Below are 16,517 nucleotides of genomic sequence, written 5' to 3'. Positions count from 1 at the left end.
AAGTACAAACAAAGTTAAGAATGCTAAAAACTAGATTTAGAAGAAGAGAAGAAAAAGCAAAAGGGAAAAAAAAACAATTAAAACAGAGGTTTTAAAACAAATTGAGGATAACAAGAAATGTTTTAATGTATGGATGAAAGAAGCTGATAGCAGAGAGAGAAAACAATTGCAGAACAATTAACTCTGTTGGACACTGATGAAACATAGAAAAGAGAAAAAATACTGATGCAAATCTCCTCTTTGAGTTCTAGTGCCATGGAATTCCACCTCGACAGCCTTCCGCCACAACCATACCACCCGCTGCCGAGAAAGGAAAGAATGCAAGAATGCTGGACAATCGTCTGCCTCAGGACCTCCACAACAAGGAAGACGAAGAGGGGGATTACACATGCCCGTGTTCGAAGTACCCATGACAGGAGAAGAGATAGGGGCTGGATACAGACCCTGAACAGACACTAACATAAGAACTGCCACCAGCCATTTGCCCACCTACAAAGACTCAGGTGCACGCCTCACTGAGCTTCTCATTGAGGTTGTTAATGAACAGACAGCTGAAAAAGCTGAGAGGAAAAGACAAAGGAAAAATGATGAGGCCCAGCTGAGACTGCTGAAAACCATGACAGAGATGGCTGGGAGAAGCAGAGGCACAGGTGGTTTCAGAGGTCGTGGGGGAAGCGGAATCAGAGGAAGAAGAAGAGGAAAAGGACAATATCATAAGAACACTCCGGCAGCGAATAAAGACACATGTTTCAACTGCAGAGAAAAGGGACATTGGTCGTATAACTGTCATCATCCCAGGAGGGATTCGTCCGGAAGGGAGATACAACGACCCCCAATGGTATGCAGTCTGAGAGGTGGCGGGGGATGGGATGGTGGAAGTGCTGAGAGGATGGAAACCACGTTCACAACGACTGAGGACGGTAAAACAGACACACATGTACATACACATGCTGCAAACGAAGACATGCTTTCTTGCACGCCACAAACACCTACACCTCCCCCATACGATAGGCAAATCATATTAGACGCAATACAGCGCATTGAACAGACAAAGATATGCCAACTCATTCAATGTATTTTATCTGATGTGTATACAAATTGCCTATGGTGGTAATTATACAAGGGAAGGACATTTAATTATTAGTTGATCCAGGAGCAACAATTTGGGTTTTGCTAAAATCTTATTTTTTCAAATCAGAAGCTCTCTGGTAAACTAGTTTTTTTTTTTTGCCTCCCCTTATAGAAATGATTAGCGGAATGGTTATCTCAGAAAAGTTCACCATTCTTATGATTTGTGTATATTCAGATCCTTAGGATCCTGAATTAGACGAGAATGGAAAGTGCTAATTTTCTTTTTCCTTTCACCTGTGTGTCCTGTAAATTTATTGGACAGAGATTTGATGTGGATATTTGAAATTGGAGATGTTCCTACCCTGAAGGTTGTGCGTCTTGATAAAAATCACTCTTTGGCTGACATATTTTTGTTACAGCCTAAAAATACGCATTTGTTTACAAATTAATGGGACATGTACCATGTCAGTCTTTTAATCTCCTGACTACGGTAAAACACATTGTGACACCTGTAGCTGAGCTTAAGGAGTCACAAATATTACATTGCATTTCTTTTGTCACCCTTGACTCTGACGAAGATTATGTTGAAAAGTTTTTGAACATTCGAAGGATGAGCTTGAGTTTTCTTTTGTCTACTGGCATATACACACATGTGCAGTGGCTGTTACCTTGACTGATAAACTAAATAAGTTTTTCAGAATTTCTAACTCAAAAGCTCACATTCATGTTTCTTTGTCTCCAACAGAAGAGGAGACAGACTCAGGACACCTTGTGACTACTTGTAAAATTGACTGACTGGACTGACACTGCTGATAAATAGTGTTTTCTTTTTCTCCATCAACGAGGAGATTATAGAAAACCCGTACAAAATACACATATTTGCACGGTAAAAAACAAAAAGACATTTTATCTACTGATGTTTCACCACTTTTTTGTCTCAGGTACAGCGTCATCTCTGGACAAACACAAATGTGATGTGGATTGATAAAAATTGTCAACCTGTAGTCATTAAGCTGCGTTCGGACTACAGGCCCCAGAAACATCAGTGCACGCTAAAACAGGAAGCAATCGACAGAAATCCGACCGTTTTTTTTTTAACTCCTTAATGACAGATGGAGTTATTGTTCCATGTTTAGATTCTCCTGTAACATACGTATACTTATTTTCTCAGTAAAGATAAATAAGGAGAATCATCTTATTATAAATGTTGAAGTCTTGTTTTCGTTCCGGACCTTCAAGCAGTAAATGCAGTGGTCTATGCTCGAGCACCCAAAGTTTCCCAAACTAAAAACAACATTCCAGGGAATGTTAAATGTTTTATTTCTCTGTTTTGTCTAACGTTTTTGTTTTTTCAGTGTTCCAGTGGAAAGGACAGCAAAATATCGTTTTATAGTTCTGGTTGATGGTAAGCTGTACACCTTGACACACCTCTGTCAGGGGTACATTGAGTCTTTAATTAATGATGCCATAGAGTTTACATGTACCCTGGAGAAATCCTTCTTTCTTTGAGAGAGGACAGCTGGAGGAGGAGCTTCCCACTCACACACACACCCAGAGATAAGACACAAGCTAAAACAAAATATGAGTTGTGCATGAGGAATTTTGGTTTAAAGAAATTATTTTGAAGACAAGTTTTGTCATAAATTATAGAATGTGATATGTTTTCCATAACAGGTAACCAATTGGATAAATAGATGTCAAATTAGAAGTACTTATGTTTGCTCTATAGGCCTAAAAACTTTGATTCATAAAGATTTTTAGAACTACCAGATAGTAAATAGTTTTACTTTGGGTTGCAAACTAAAGATAAAAATGAAATAAACAATATCTTTTATCAAATTTGTCTTAGTTTAAAGGTTATATTAAATAGATACAGGTTGAAATGAGATTTCATCCTAAAAGCAGTTCATTTAATATCGTACTCTAAATGAGTTTTTGAGTTGCTATATCACAAAATTGTCTAAACTAAATTAGTTGATGATGACGTTGAAAACACTTTACTTTGGTGATTTTTCTCTGAAAAAAATTACTTATTACAGGACAGTGTTAATGGCTAAACCATTAAACAGATTATTTATATATGCTGCTTATTGAGTCATGAGTTTTTCATGACTCAAATAGGAGGGGTATAGTAGCAATAATAAATAAAGTGTTCACATAATTTTTTTATTTTAAAACTGCTCTAAAGAAAATTTAGTTTTGTTTTGATAGACTTGCACTATTTGCAAAAAACACAACCCTTAAGGTAATCTAAGGCGTAAAAGAGAACAGTTTCAAAACCAGCTTTCCTTTTCAGCATATTTGTATGGATTTTATAGAGTTAAACCAGAATGAGGGAAAGAAATGCTGTTTTATAATTATTGATAATGACTAAAATGAGTAGAAGTTTTTCCAAGTGATAATATTGATAAAAGAACAAATAATGCTTTTTGGAGTTCTGTTTTGTGCCACACAGTGCCTCGTGTGTGTCAGTCGGGTCCATCTCACCCCCCCCCCCACCAGCAGCAGGATGGACTGAGAGAAGGAGGGGGGGAGCAAGAGACCGTCCTGACCTGACACATCTGACGCATTGAGAAGTTAAGTAGCACACAGACTCACATTCTGAAAACACCACACTATTAGGAGGAGATAATTAGAAGTACTTATTTTTACTTTTAAGATAAGTATTCAGATTGGTGTGTCAGGAAATGTTTAAAGTACATTTCACTGTTCGAATTTGAATTAGATTGATGAAAAGTTGATAAAAATAACTTTGGCTTAGGTAATATCTGACCTAAACATCAGTAAACTATTTTTGGGTAAATACAGGCATAAAAATTCCATTCAAAGACTTCCTAGAAACCAGGTTTGAAAAGGGAAATACCTTAATTTGTATTTTTCTAGTCTTTTTTCAGTTGCTACATCTTTCCTGGTGACCTGTAGAAGTTTTTTGAGGTTTAGTGCTGAGATGGTTTGAAATCATGATGATTAAAACCATGTATCAACAACTTTAACAGAGAGATTATGATTAAGACTAAGATCTAAATGAAAATGTTTAATGTTGATGTGAATGCTTAAATGATGTACCTCATGAGTCATGAAGTTAAGAAAAACGTTTAATCATTTAAATGTTGTATTTTTGATGATGCAAAATAATACAGGATGGAAGTTAAAGATAAAACTTACATGAAAAATAAGATATAATATAAGTTAAAGATAAATCTTATGAACAGTAAAAAATAATAATATATAATATACTAATTTACTTTTGTATATAAAAGGGAATACAATTCAGTCAGGAAAAGCTTAGAGGAAACAAGAGCTTTAGAGAGATAGAGAAGTCCACTGTGTGACAGTCTATGAGAGACTGTTTCAGGTTACAAGCTGGCGTTTCCAGCGAGGAGGAGTCTGCTACAAGACCTTCTGTCTCTGAGCTTTCAGCACACAAACATAAAAAACTTGAATTGACTCAAATGCATTTTAGGAAAATGTTTAGAAAAAAAACAAACAAGAGGTTGCCCTCCAGGTCAGTTCCTGCTGGTACCAGAGAGCTAAATGTACTTTTGAATTAGGATAATGTGTTTCCTATTGATGGACTGTATAGGAGTTAAATTTAACAGTTACTTTCACTCAGAAGTTAATTATATTTGACCTACTTCTTGCTTTTATCTGAGGGATATTTAAATTATAGTTTTTTATTAATGGAGAAAATATGCTTTTTTCCAAAATGCCAAAAGCTGATGAAAATTGTGAACATACAAAAGTGAAGTGCAAAAAATCTAAAATGCTGTTGATTAGAAGATTCAAAAATAAAGCTGACAAAGACTATATATATTTTTGTGATTGAAATTTTGAGCTACTGTAACTAGGGAATTTCCCCAGTGGGGGCTAAATAAAATATTTATTATATCATATAGGTGATAAACGTGATTTTTTGATTTCAAAGACAAATTATGTCATTTGCAGGAATGACTAATTTCTTCAAAAGACAAAAGAGTCAGTAGCAGAGTTTAGTCAAATGCTTACAGATGCTATTGTGATCTGACATATTTGGGTTAGGAAGAATTAGGATTTTTGTACACAAAACATATGTGTATGAAATATAATGTTTTATTGTCATCAAACTGCCCGACAAATATATAGGCCTACAAGTCCAGCTGAAATGATTAGTTGCTTAAATTAATTAGTTGATTGACAGAAAACTGCTTTGATCGTTTCCAAGTTTCAAAATGTGAGGACTTTTCTATATTGTTGCTCTTTAATACCTTAAGTACATATCTTCATGATACCTTTCTTACTTAGGTAATATCATTAATGAAATATTGCTGGTAACAGAAAATGTTTACAGTTTGGAATCAGTACTTTGTCCACTGTAACTATCTGTATGAACCTTGTTGAATTGACTAACCCTAATGTAACAACATTTTTTTTTAAATCAATGATGACATTGATCAGACTTTGGAAAGCAGTGTGTTTGAATGCAAAATGGAGAAAAGGACTACACACACACACACACACACACACACACACACACACACACACACACACACACATGAAACAGTGGTAAAGACTTGTTTCCTACGGTTTGTCAAGTGCTAGAGGACGAACCTCTGACAACAGGAAGAACATGGGGGGAAAACGACGAGTGACGCGTTCAACACCTCCCATTTCTAGGAGTAGATAGCGTTCAGGGTACAACAGGTACCACAGAGCAAATGGTACGGTAATGGTTAACACGACGACTACTCTTATGCTTCAACCATGCGATTATGTGTGGTGCGGACACGACAAAGCGGAGATAGGAGGAGCAGAGGTGTATGTATGCTATGTTCCATTTATAGAAGACTATGGATTTAAGACACAAAGAGGACCTGTGTGTTCCTCTTGGAAACAAGATGTTTGGCATACAAATGCTACTAAATTGGGTTAATTAGGGTTTTTGTACCTTATGTGGTTCCTCATGACCACACAAACTTAACTGATAGATTATTGATAAAGAAAGTAAATTATTCCTAAACAGCGATATTGTTAACATTGAACAATGTTCAGTATACAGACCAAGGCTATTTTGTTGTGTGCTTTAGAACTTAGGAAAAGTTCCTTGTGGATGTATTTTTTACATTTATGTAATTTCACCTTCCACATTTGACAACACACATACCACATTTGACTAAGACTTTTGAAAGTTTGTCTAAATAGATGGAGTTCTTTTTCAGATGAAAACGATGCATTCTCTACTAATGTATGGCTTGGTCTAGTTAAGAAAGTTATGCGTGATGTAGGATATAATGACTTTGTTATGTTTTTTCACGACATGCTTACACTCCACACTTGGTTATTTTAATGTTTCAATACATTACACATCTCTTACTAAAATGATGCACTGGTCTGATGATTCAGGTCCAGGCTTTTTAGCAGATTTTGTTTGGTCTTCGGATCTGTATCTGCTGAGTCGTTCCACTAATAAAGAAAATTATTTCCTCCATTTTTATGGTAAATATGGTTGAGTATCAGGTATTACCGGACACTGAGTCCTCTAACTTGTTTCGTCTTTCTGGGAATGATAACATGGCTGACGACACTGCTTCTGATACTGTGTGAAACTGATTAACATTGTTTTATTCTTTTACTTAGACGTGATGCTTGCTATTATTAAAAAAGGGTATTATTTTGTACCTTTTTAGAAAAAAACATTTAAACAATAGAGAGGTATAATATATAAGTTTGAATCCTTAAAAGTAAACTTTGTTTTGGTGATTAATTCCTATAATATGTTTGAAATCTTAACAGATAAAGTTAGGTTATGTGATTATTTCTGTAACAGGTAATCAAAAGGGGGAATTGTAGTGGGAAAATTTTATTTTAACATGATAAGTTTAATATTCTGCAAGATTCTCATATATTCTTAGTTGTGTTATAGACTTAGAGACTCCAAGGAAGAAGCAACTGGCATCATAAAACCTTGAGCCTAGGTGAAGCTATTATTTGTGAAAGCTATTTTCTGTTTTCAGAACTCGTCTCTCCTTTTTTAGATAAGGGTGAAGAAGGGCCATAACATTTTGAACTGTGTCTCCTTCTGTCTCCTGCTGTAACAGGTGTTTAGGCTAAGTAGGGAGCAGGAACAGAGGGGAAAGGTTGTAAAGTCATTGTGACTGTTTGTGGTGTTTTTTCATCTGCGTAGCTGCTAAACTTATCCTGGAGGGGGGTGGTTTAAGTGAGTTTTTACTATATAGATGTATGGTTTTCTAGCTGGGTCAGAAGACCCTTTCAGATGTGCCATGAGTACTTGTGAAACTGTTTTCTCTGTATTTGCAAATGTAAATAAATACTCAAAGACCAAACTTTAGTTTAATCCTCAAATTGTCCTTATTGGTTTCATCTGGTGTTTTTGATACGCACTCCTGCTGCTAACAAGAAAAACTTCCACTACACTCTCTACCTTTCTACCGTTACTACCTCTCTACCTTTCTACCATTACTACCTCTCTACCTCTCTACATTTCTACCGTTACTACCTCTCTACCTCTCTACATTTCTACCGTTACTACCTCTCTACCTCTCTACATTTCTACCGTTACTACCTCTCTACCTTTCTACCATTACTACCTCTCTACCTTTCTACCGTTACTACCTCTCTACCTTTCTACCGTTACTACCTCTCTACCTCTCTACATTTCTACTGTTACTACCTCTCTACCTCTCTACCTTTCTACCTCTCTACCTTTCTACCTTTCTACCTTTCTACCTCTCTACCTCTCTACATTTCTACCGTTACTACCTCTCTACCTCTCTACATTTCTACCGTTACTACCTCTCTACCTCTCTACCTTTCTACCGTTACTACCTCTCTACCTTTCTACCGTTACTACCTCTCTACCTCTCTACATTTCTACTGTTACTACCTCTCTACCTCTCTACCTTTCTACCTCTCTACCTTTCTACCTTTCTACCTTTCTACCGTTACTACCTCTCTACCTTTCTACCGTTACTACCTCTCTACCTTTCTACCTTTCTACCTTTCTACCGTTACTACCTTTCTACCGTTACTACCTTTCTACCTTTCTACCTTTCTACCGTTACTACCTCTCTACCTTTCTACCGTTACTACCTTTCTACCGTTACTACCTTTCTACCTTTCTACCTTTCTACCGTTACTACCTTTCTACCTCTCTACCTTTCTACCGTTACTACCTTTCTACCTTTCTACCTTTCTACCGTTACTACCTTTCTACCTCTCTACCTTTCTACCGTTACTACCTCTCTACCTTTCTACCGTTACTACCTCTCTACCTTTCTACCGTTACTACCTCTCTACCTTTCTACCTATTGCTTAAGTGTTTTTTTTTTTTTTTAAAAAGGTACATAATAAAACCCTTTTTTAATAATAGCAAACATCACGTCTAAGTAAAAGAATAAAACAATGTTAATCAGTTCCACACAGTATCAGAAGCAGTGTCGTCAGCCATGTTATCATTCCCAGAAAGACGAAACAAGTTGGAGGACTCAGTGTCCGGTAGTGCCTGATACTGAACCATATTTACCATAAAAATGGAGGAAATCATTTTCTTGATTAGTGTAATGACTCAGCAAACACAAATCCCAAGACCAAACAAAATCTGCTAAAAAGCCTGGACCTGAATCATCAGACCAGTGCATCATTTGAGTAAGAGATGTGTAATGTACTGAAACATTAAAATAACCAAGTGTGGAGTGTAAGCATGTCATAATATCAAAAGTCATTATAACCTACATCGCGCGTACATTTCTTAACTAGGCCAAGCCATACATTAGTAGAGAATGCATCGTTTTCATCTGAAAAAGAACTCCATCTATTAGACAAACTTTCAAAAGTCTGAGTCAAATGTGGTATGTGTGTTGTCAAATGTGGAAGGTGAAATTACATAAATGTAAAAAAATAGATCCACAAGGAACTTTTCCTAAGTTCTAAAGCACACAACAAAATAGCCTTGGTCTGTTTACTGAACATTGTTCAATGTTAACAATATTGCTGTTTAGGAATAATTTACTTTCTTTATCAATAATCTAGCAGTTAAGTTTGTGTGGTCATGAGGAACCACATAAGGTACAAAAACCCTAATTAACCCAATTTAGTAACATTTGTATGCCAAACATCCTAATGCCTGTTGAAACCATAAAAGTGGACTTAGAGTCAACCATTACAGTAATATTTGCTCTGTGGTACTTATTGTACTCCAAACGCCATTTTCTTCTCGACATGGAAAGTAGTGAATGTGTCACTCGCCGTTTCCCCCCCCATGTTCTTCATTGTCAGAGGTTCGTCCTCTAGCACTTTACAAACCGTAGGAAACAAGTCTTTACCACTGTTTCATGTGTATGTGTGTGTGTGTGTGTGTGTGTGTGTGTGTGTGTGTGTGTGTGTGTGTGTGTGTATAGTCCCTTTCTCCATTTTGCATTCAAACACACTGCTTTCCAAAGTCTGATCAATGTTATCATTGATTCAAAAGAAGGTTAGTCAATTCAACAAGGTTCATGCAGATAGTTATAGTGGACAAAGTACTGATTCCAAACTGTAAACATTTTCTGTTACCAGCAATATTGCATTAGGGATATTACCTAAGTAAGAAATGTATCATAAAGAGCAGTGGAAGTTAATATGACTTAGGAAATTTATATTTTAGCCCATGAGAGAGAGGGAGAAACAATGTATTTATACATCATGTTCTAGCATAGAAAATTGATCTTCATTGTATATTTCCTGAGTAACATTATCATTGCTTACTTTTAAGGCAAAGAGTACAACGGTTAATTTGTGCAAATGATTAGTACCCTAACCCTTGAATGGTATGATTATGACGGTTTCAGGGCAGTGGTCAGATAATGTATATTTTTAAGTTGCTTACGCATTCAGTCGGTCTGCGATCGTCTGCCACGCTTTCTCTCGTTGTTTCACAGCAGCCGCAGGGTTTCCCGTAGCACTTTGCTATTTAAGCGGGCGCCTTAACAACACCCGCATACCGCTTTAACGAAGTCTTAAAAAAAAATCCACCGTGCTACTCGGCCCTGTTTGAGTGGCTGTAATGTACAGTCCAGTCCCTCCAGAAAAATGTGATTATGCGATCGCATTATTCAATGCATAATCAGCCAATGTCCACATATTTATGCGGGGGATGCACTTTTTCAAATACGCCGCACTTTCACCGCATAAATTGCCGATTTTCCGCGCAAAATATGTGGGGCTTGCATGATTTCATAATCCCCGCATTTTCGTTGCAAAAAAGTCACATATATCTTAGCAGAAATTTGAAAAATGTTGCCTTTACTTCACACAAGAGCAGCCATTTCCCCCTATTGCCATGGGAACGTTATGAAGTGACATAATTACACGACGAGAACATCATCGAAAAGCTGCACACCCTGCAATGAAGCCATGATGAAACCGCAGTTTTTGCAAGTTCCCGCAATTTCATCGCATAAAATTGCATAAATATCCCGCATATTCCATCAGATTTTTTAAGAAAACGTGCCGCATAATCAAGGATTTTTGCCCGCAACAATCACAAAAAAAACCCGCATTTTCCTGGAAGGAAATAAGGTAACGGTGAGTTGTCAAGATACCACCAATCACAATGGAACGAGCATTTGCTGGCTGTGAGTGTAACTGTCGTTTATTCACATTTAAAGGGATAAATCGCCATTTCACCGTTGCGTGCATGTCGGAGTTTGTCAACAAATGTGTGGCAGCTGGGGCATGCCCGGGCAGAGACGGGGTGAGTGGACTTACCAGAGCATTGGCATATGGCAGGCAGAGAGCATTTCTATATGTATCTCTTCCTGTTCTTTACATCAGTGAAGCTTTCTTCTTTTGTTTCAACAAAGTGAATACATGAGGAAGTGACTGGAACTATCCATCACCTCTCGTGCCTGGATGGAGAAGAGTTGTCAGGTGAAGTGGAAGAGAGCGTATCACGGAGGATAATGGAAGCAGTGCCAGAAAAAAGCACTTTTTTTTTTTAATAGTCTAATGACCTTAAAATTGCACATTGTAACTGTTATTTTGAAAAGATGGTTATTTATTAATAATAATTTTATATTATTATTTAAATTTAATACGTAGTGTAGTGTGTAGTTCCCCTAGTCGCTCCTCCTCAGCCTGGCTCTAGCTAGTCGCTAATCCTCAGCCCCTAGTCGCTCCTCCTCAGCCCCTAGTCACTCCTCCTCATCCCCTAGTCGCTCCTCCTCATCCCCTAGTCGTTCCTCCTCATCCCCTAGTCGTTCCTCCTCAGCCCCTAGTCGCTCCTCCTCAGCCTGGTTCTACCTAGTCGCTCATCCTCAGCCCCTAGTCGCTCCTCCTCAGCCCCAAGTCACTCCTCCTCATCCCCTAGTCGCTCCTCCTCAGCCCCTAGTCGCTCCTCCTCATCCTCTAGTCGCTCCTCCTCAGCCCCTAGTTGCTCCTCCTCAGCCTGGCTTGGCCTTCGTGAATCGCACCAAGCCAGGCTGCAGAGATTAGACTAGGTCAAGCGTCGCTTTATCGGTTAGTCTGGATTTATAAATTCTGCTTTTGTGAAACAGCCCCCCGGTCTTTGCTACATCAGCTCTAAGATAACAGTATCTCTGAACCCCTTATACCAGTTCAAGAGTTGGTGAGTTGTGGTTCCTGATTATTTTGTCTGTTCTCAATCAGCTGAAACTCAGAGGGGAGCAGGAAGCACGACGATCTCATCAGCTCACCTCAGTTTACAAATTCTAATGTGGGAAGGGATCTACACCATAATATAACGTTCAATGTCAACAACACATATGGCAATGTTTTCCCTGAATTCATATATTAATAAAACCATATTTATGTTTAATTATGTATGTTTAATGATATTGCATTTCTCAAGATATGTTGAATGTTTGTGTTTCAGTCACGTCTACTGACAGGAGAGATGAGATGACAGCCGTTTTTTCTCAAACTGAAGGTATTTTGTGTGTGAACAGGTTTTCACAACCAAATGACAAAAACATGAACACAACACTTTTGGTCCCATTTTTATTTGGATTATTTATTTTTTGTGCAGTGTTAAATTAACCTACGAGAAGCAACAATCATTTCTTTTTTGAAGGCCTCATCTGAGATTTAAGTTAAAGAGAAATGCATTTTGCTCAAGCCCTCCCACATCTTCTCTCTTAACATCACCAAATTAGCAATAAGCAGGAGTTCAGCTATAGATTATATTATAATATGAATAATCATGAAAGTGTGAATTAAAATGCTGTGGGGATCAGCTGAAATTTTATTACATGTATTGTACTTTAAAAGCAAACAAGTTTGCACCAAAGAGTTTCACGAAAACATATGTAGGCCTATACAAGCATACCACACACATATATACATAGATGTGGTAGAAATACAACAAGATTCAAACAAGTTCAGACAGATTATAACCCATGAAGCTGGAACAAGAAACTATTTATATTTGACAGTGTGTGATGTGAATTTTAACAAAAAATATGAATGCATTTAAAGTAGGGGAGTGTAAAAAAAATCGATCCGTATTCGAATCGCGATTCAAAATCGATTCATAGAATTCCAAAAATTGATTTTTACATTTTTTTTTAATTGTATGTCTTCTGCAATCACATGATAGATACTTTATTGATAAAATGCAATGTCCCAGTACCAGCACACACAACATACACATACATATCATATATCATAACAATATGCTAAAATAACAAACAAATCCACATGAATAATATGGACAATAAAAGATACTATCCATCCATCCATCCATCTTCGTCTGCTTATCCGGTATTGGGTCGCGGCGGGAGCAGCTCCAGCAGGGGACCCGAACTTCCCTTGAATTCTTGAAACTTGAATTCAGAAGGTGCTAAAATTTTGCTAAAAAAAGTTAAGAGAACTTGTGGAACGAAGCAAATTTACCATGTCAACACATCTCCCAGCCGACAAGAATGGCAGTAGGGGTTAGGGGGAGAGCTGCATCATGTGTGGGATCTTAAGTTGCTTTCCCAGGTCAGCCTTCAGCTCCCAGTGCTGTGCAGTTGAGAGTAGTCTGGAGGAGTTCCTGAAAGCTGCTGTTGGCCTCTCACCAGCTTGTTCACCACCACCAACCACACTTGCAGCTCTTTGCTGGTTGCTCGGATGGATGCCGTGTCCTTCAGGCTGCTGTTAAACACTTTTCCCAGGATCTTTCTCGCTGATCGACGGTATCTTGGCGCTGCCAACAGTGGAGTCGTACATGTTGATGCTCTTGCCCTTCTTTAGCACCAAGGATCTAGATTTTACTGCAAGCCCAGTTGATCAGTCCCCCCTTGTTCTACCTGGCTTATCCACTCCCATGTTGTTAAGGGCGGCGCCGTACACACTGCATGAATATAATTTGAAAGTTACTGGTCAGCTTGTTGCCAAGCAGCTGCATACCTGCAGACTCGCAGAAAATCGCTGTTTTGAATGGCAAAATGTCATCCCCGTGAATCCTGTAGATCCGAAGAGTTTTTATTTGGGGGGGGGGTTCCGAGACCCGGTGCCTTAAACGGATATTTCACTGTTGGAAAGATGAATATATCTTTAAATTGGGTCACTTATGTAGTAGAAATGTGAAATTGTTTTAGAAATTGGTGGCTTCTAGGCCGAGAAAAGCCAGAAAATGTGTTTTTGGCTCATGTTGATGAAAGACACCAAATCCCAGAATGCACTTGCTTCGCTGCTTTAGCGTCACGCCTACCACTTACAGACAGACAGACAGAGAGCCAGTCAACTCAACTCAAGTGTGTTTTATTGTCATTTCAACCATATACACGAAACTTTTCACCGTGGCTTACACAATTAAAATATATAAAAATGACATTATATAAAAACGACATATGAAACATACAAAAATACAAAACATGGACACATTATTATATAATATTGTTTGTTCTGTTTAACCTGTTTGTTTAACTTATTTTAGATAATGTATGACATGCTCCTACTACACCAAAACAAATTCCTTGTATGTGTAAAAAACGTACTTGGCAATAAAGCTTTTCTGATTCTGATCTGATTCTGATTCTGATGCTCCGTGAAGTTCAGCTAACACATAGCTACTAGCATTAGCGCTTGGTTGACTGTAAACACAGAGTATAAACACAGCTGTAAATTTACGTAGAATAGTCGACAGTTAACAGTCACAAACTCCACCAGCAGTTAGCAGTTAGTTGGATACAAGCACCCCATTTCTGCACCAGGCAGTCCATTTTAACACAGCCCACCTCGACTAGCTAGTCTTACCCGGCGACAGAGCAGCCAGCCTGGTAGCTGGATAGTCCGATACAGCAATGTTTCCACAACAACAAAAACAGCAGTCTCTGAACTCGCGTTGGGAGTTTCGTTGAAGTTGGATGTAGTCCAGTTTGTTGTCTAATGAGCGGACACTTGCAAGCAGGATTGATGGAACAGGTGGCCGGCTAGAGTTAGCTTTCCACCAGCACTTACTCGGCGTTCCCCGCTGATGATGTCCCTTTACCGGCCAGATGCATCGAGCAACACCGCTGGTCTCCATTGCCGAAACTGTGGTGTGTTGAGTATTCCGTCTGTAATAAAGTTTCCTTCATATTCTCCAATCTGTACCAATGTATCCCGGTGGTACACGTGTGCGGTAGTTTGAATGCACATAATTGTTCTAAAATTTCCTTCGGGATGAATAAATCTATCTATCTAAAAGTCTTCTGCTGAGGCAGTAAGCGAGGATTCAAGATGGCTGACGTTCGTTTTTGACTCGGCAATTTTCGGAAAAGACGACAGTCCAACCCTCTATGGGCGGATTGAAAACATGCGGAAGTAGCTCCTACTACTGGCTACCTCTGGGCAAAAAATCTTCCGATGACGCAAAAATCATCATTTTACGTCATCGGAAGATTTTTTCCAGACCCACAATACAGAGATCTCTCGTCTTAGGGGGACATGAGGGAGAAAAGCATGGTCATTGAAAAATACTACTGTGTTTCTGGTGATACAAAGCTTAATGCTGAATCGGTGAAGTATCTCTTTAACAACCGTTATCTAATGGACCAAATACCAACGCGGATTTCGTTGCCTTATTTAGGTGCCACTTAAATGCCTGCGCTTCTCTCTGATGCTCCGAAAACAGGCATTAGAGGCAACTGAAACATCGCTGCACGGGATGTTAGTTAACACTACACTCGACAGTAGGTAATGTTAACCTACCGTTAGCTAGTTAACACTACACCTGGCAGCAGGTAACGTTAGCCTACCATTAGCTAGTTAACACTACACTCGACAGCAGGTAACGTTACCGTTAGCTAGCAGCTGGAGTAAACACAGTTACAATGATGAAGTTGTCTGAAAAACAACACAGATGTTGCGTTCACTTGAAACTCACCTCGCCAGCCTCATGCTGCTTTCAAAGTTATTGTAAATATATCCTTTTCCCATCCAGTGTTTTTTTTGTCGTTTAACAGGACTTTACTGTTGAAATAAGTTATTGTTATAAGTTATTAGGGGTCCAAGCCCGAGTCTGTAAGAACGGGCAATAGCAAAGCTATGCCGTTCATACAGCAGGGCTGTAGAACCCTATTGTTTTTCTACTGATTATTCATTATTATTATTATTAGGGGTCCAAGCCCGAGTCTGCAAGAACGGGCAATAGCAAAGCTATGCCGTTCGTACAGCAGGGCTGTAGAACCCTATTGTTTTTCTACTGATTATTAGGGGTCCAAGCCCGAGTCTGTAAGAACCGGCAATAGCAAAGCTATGCCGTTCGTACAGCAGGGCTGTAGAACCCTATTGTTTTTCTACTGATTATTCATTAGGGGTCCAAGCCCGAGTCTGTAAGAACGGGCAATAGCAAAGCTATGCCGTTCATACAGCAGGGCTGTAGAACCCTATTGTTTTTCTACTGATTATTCATTATTAGGGGTCCAAGCCCGAGTCTGCAAGAACGGGCAATAGCAAAGCTATGCCGTTCATACAGCAGGGCTGTAGAACCCTATTGTTTTTCTACTGATTTTTCTTCTTCTTCTTCATTAGGGGTCCAAGCCCGAGTCTGCAAGAACGGGCAATAGCAAAGCTATGCCGTTCATACAGCAGGGCTGTAGAACCCTATTGTTTTTCTACTGATTATTCATTATTATTATTAGGGGTCCAAGCCCGAGTCTGTAAGAACGGGCAATAGCAAAGCTATGCCGTTCATACAGCAGGGCTGTAGAACCCTATTGTTTTTCTACTGATTTTTCTTCTTCTTCTTCTTCTTCATTAGGGGTCCAAGCCCGAGTCTGCAAGAACGGGCAATAGCAAAGCTATGCCGTTCGTACAGCAGGGCTGTAGAACCCTATTGTTTTTCTACTGATTATTCATTATTATTAGGGGTCCAAGCCCGAGTCTGTAAGAACCGGCAATAGCAAAGCTATGCCGTTCGTACAGCAGGGCTGTAGAACCCTATTGTTTTTTCTGATTATTCATTATTATTAGGGGTCCAAGCCCGA

At 38.7% G+C, this 16,517-nt stretch overlaps 1 long non-coding RNA gene across 1 annotated transcript in view; it reads left to right on the top strand.

The window, feature by feature from the left end:
- Positions 1 to 6,095, top strand: part of LOC118496368 — a 16,437-nt gene extending 10,342 nt beyond the window's left edge. The window contains exon 3 of the long non-coding RNA XR_004898933.1: positions 5,946 to 6,095. This is a non-coding gene — a long non-coding RNA (uncharacterized LOC118496368). The remainder of the gene's footprint in view (positions 1 to 5,945) is intronic.
- The last annotated feature ends 10,422 nt before the right edge of the window (positions 6,096 to 16,517 follow it).

The sequence above is a fragment of the Sander lucioperca genome, chromosome 12 (genome assembly GCF_008315115.2).
Source record: "Sander lucioperca isolate FBNREF2018 chromosome 12, SLUC_FBN_1.2, whole genome shotgun sequence".
NCBI classification, from domain to species: Eukaryota; Metazoa; Chordata; class Actinopteri; order Perciformes; family Percidae; genus Sander; species Sander lucioperca.
Note: the sequence above shows the minus strand (reverse complement) of the source record. Positions and strands in the feature narration are given on the sequence as shown.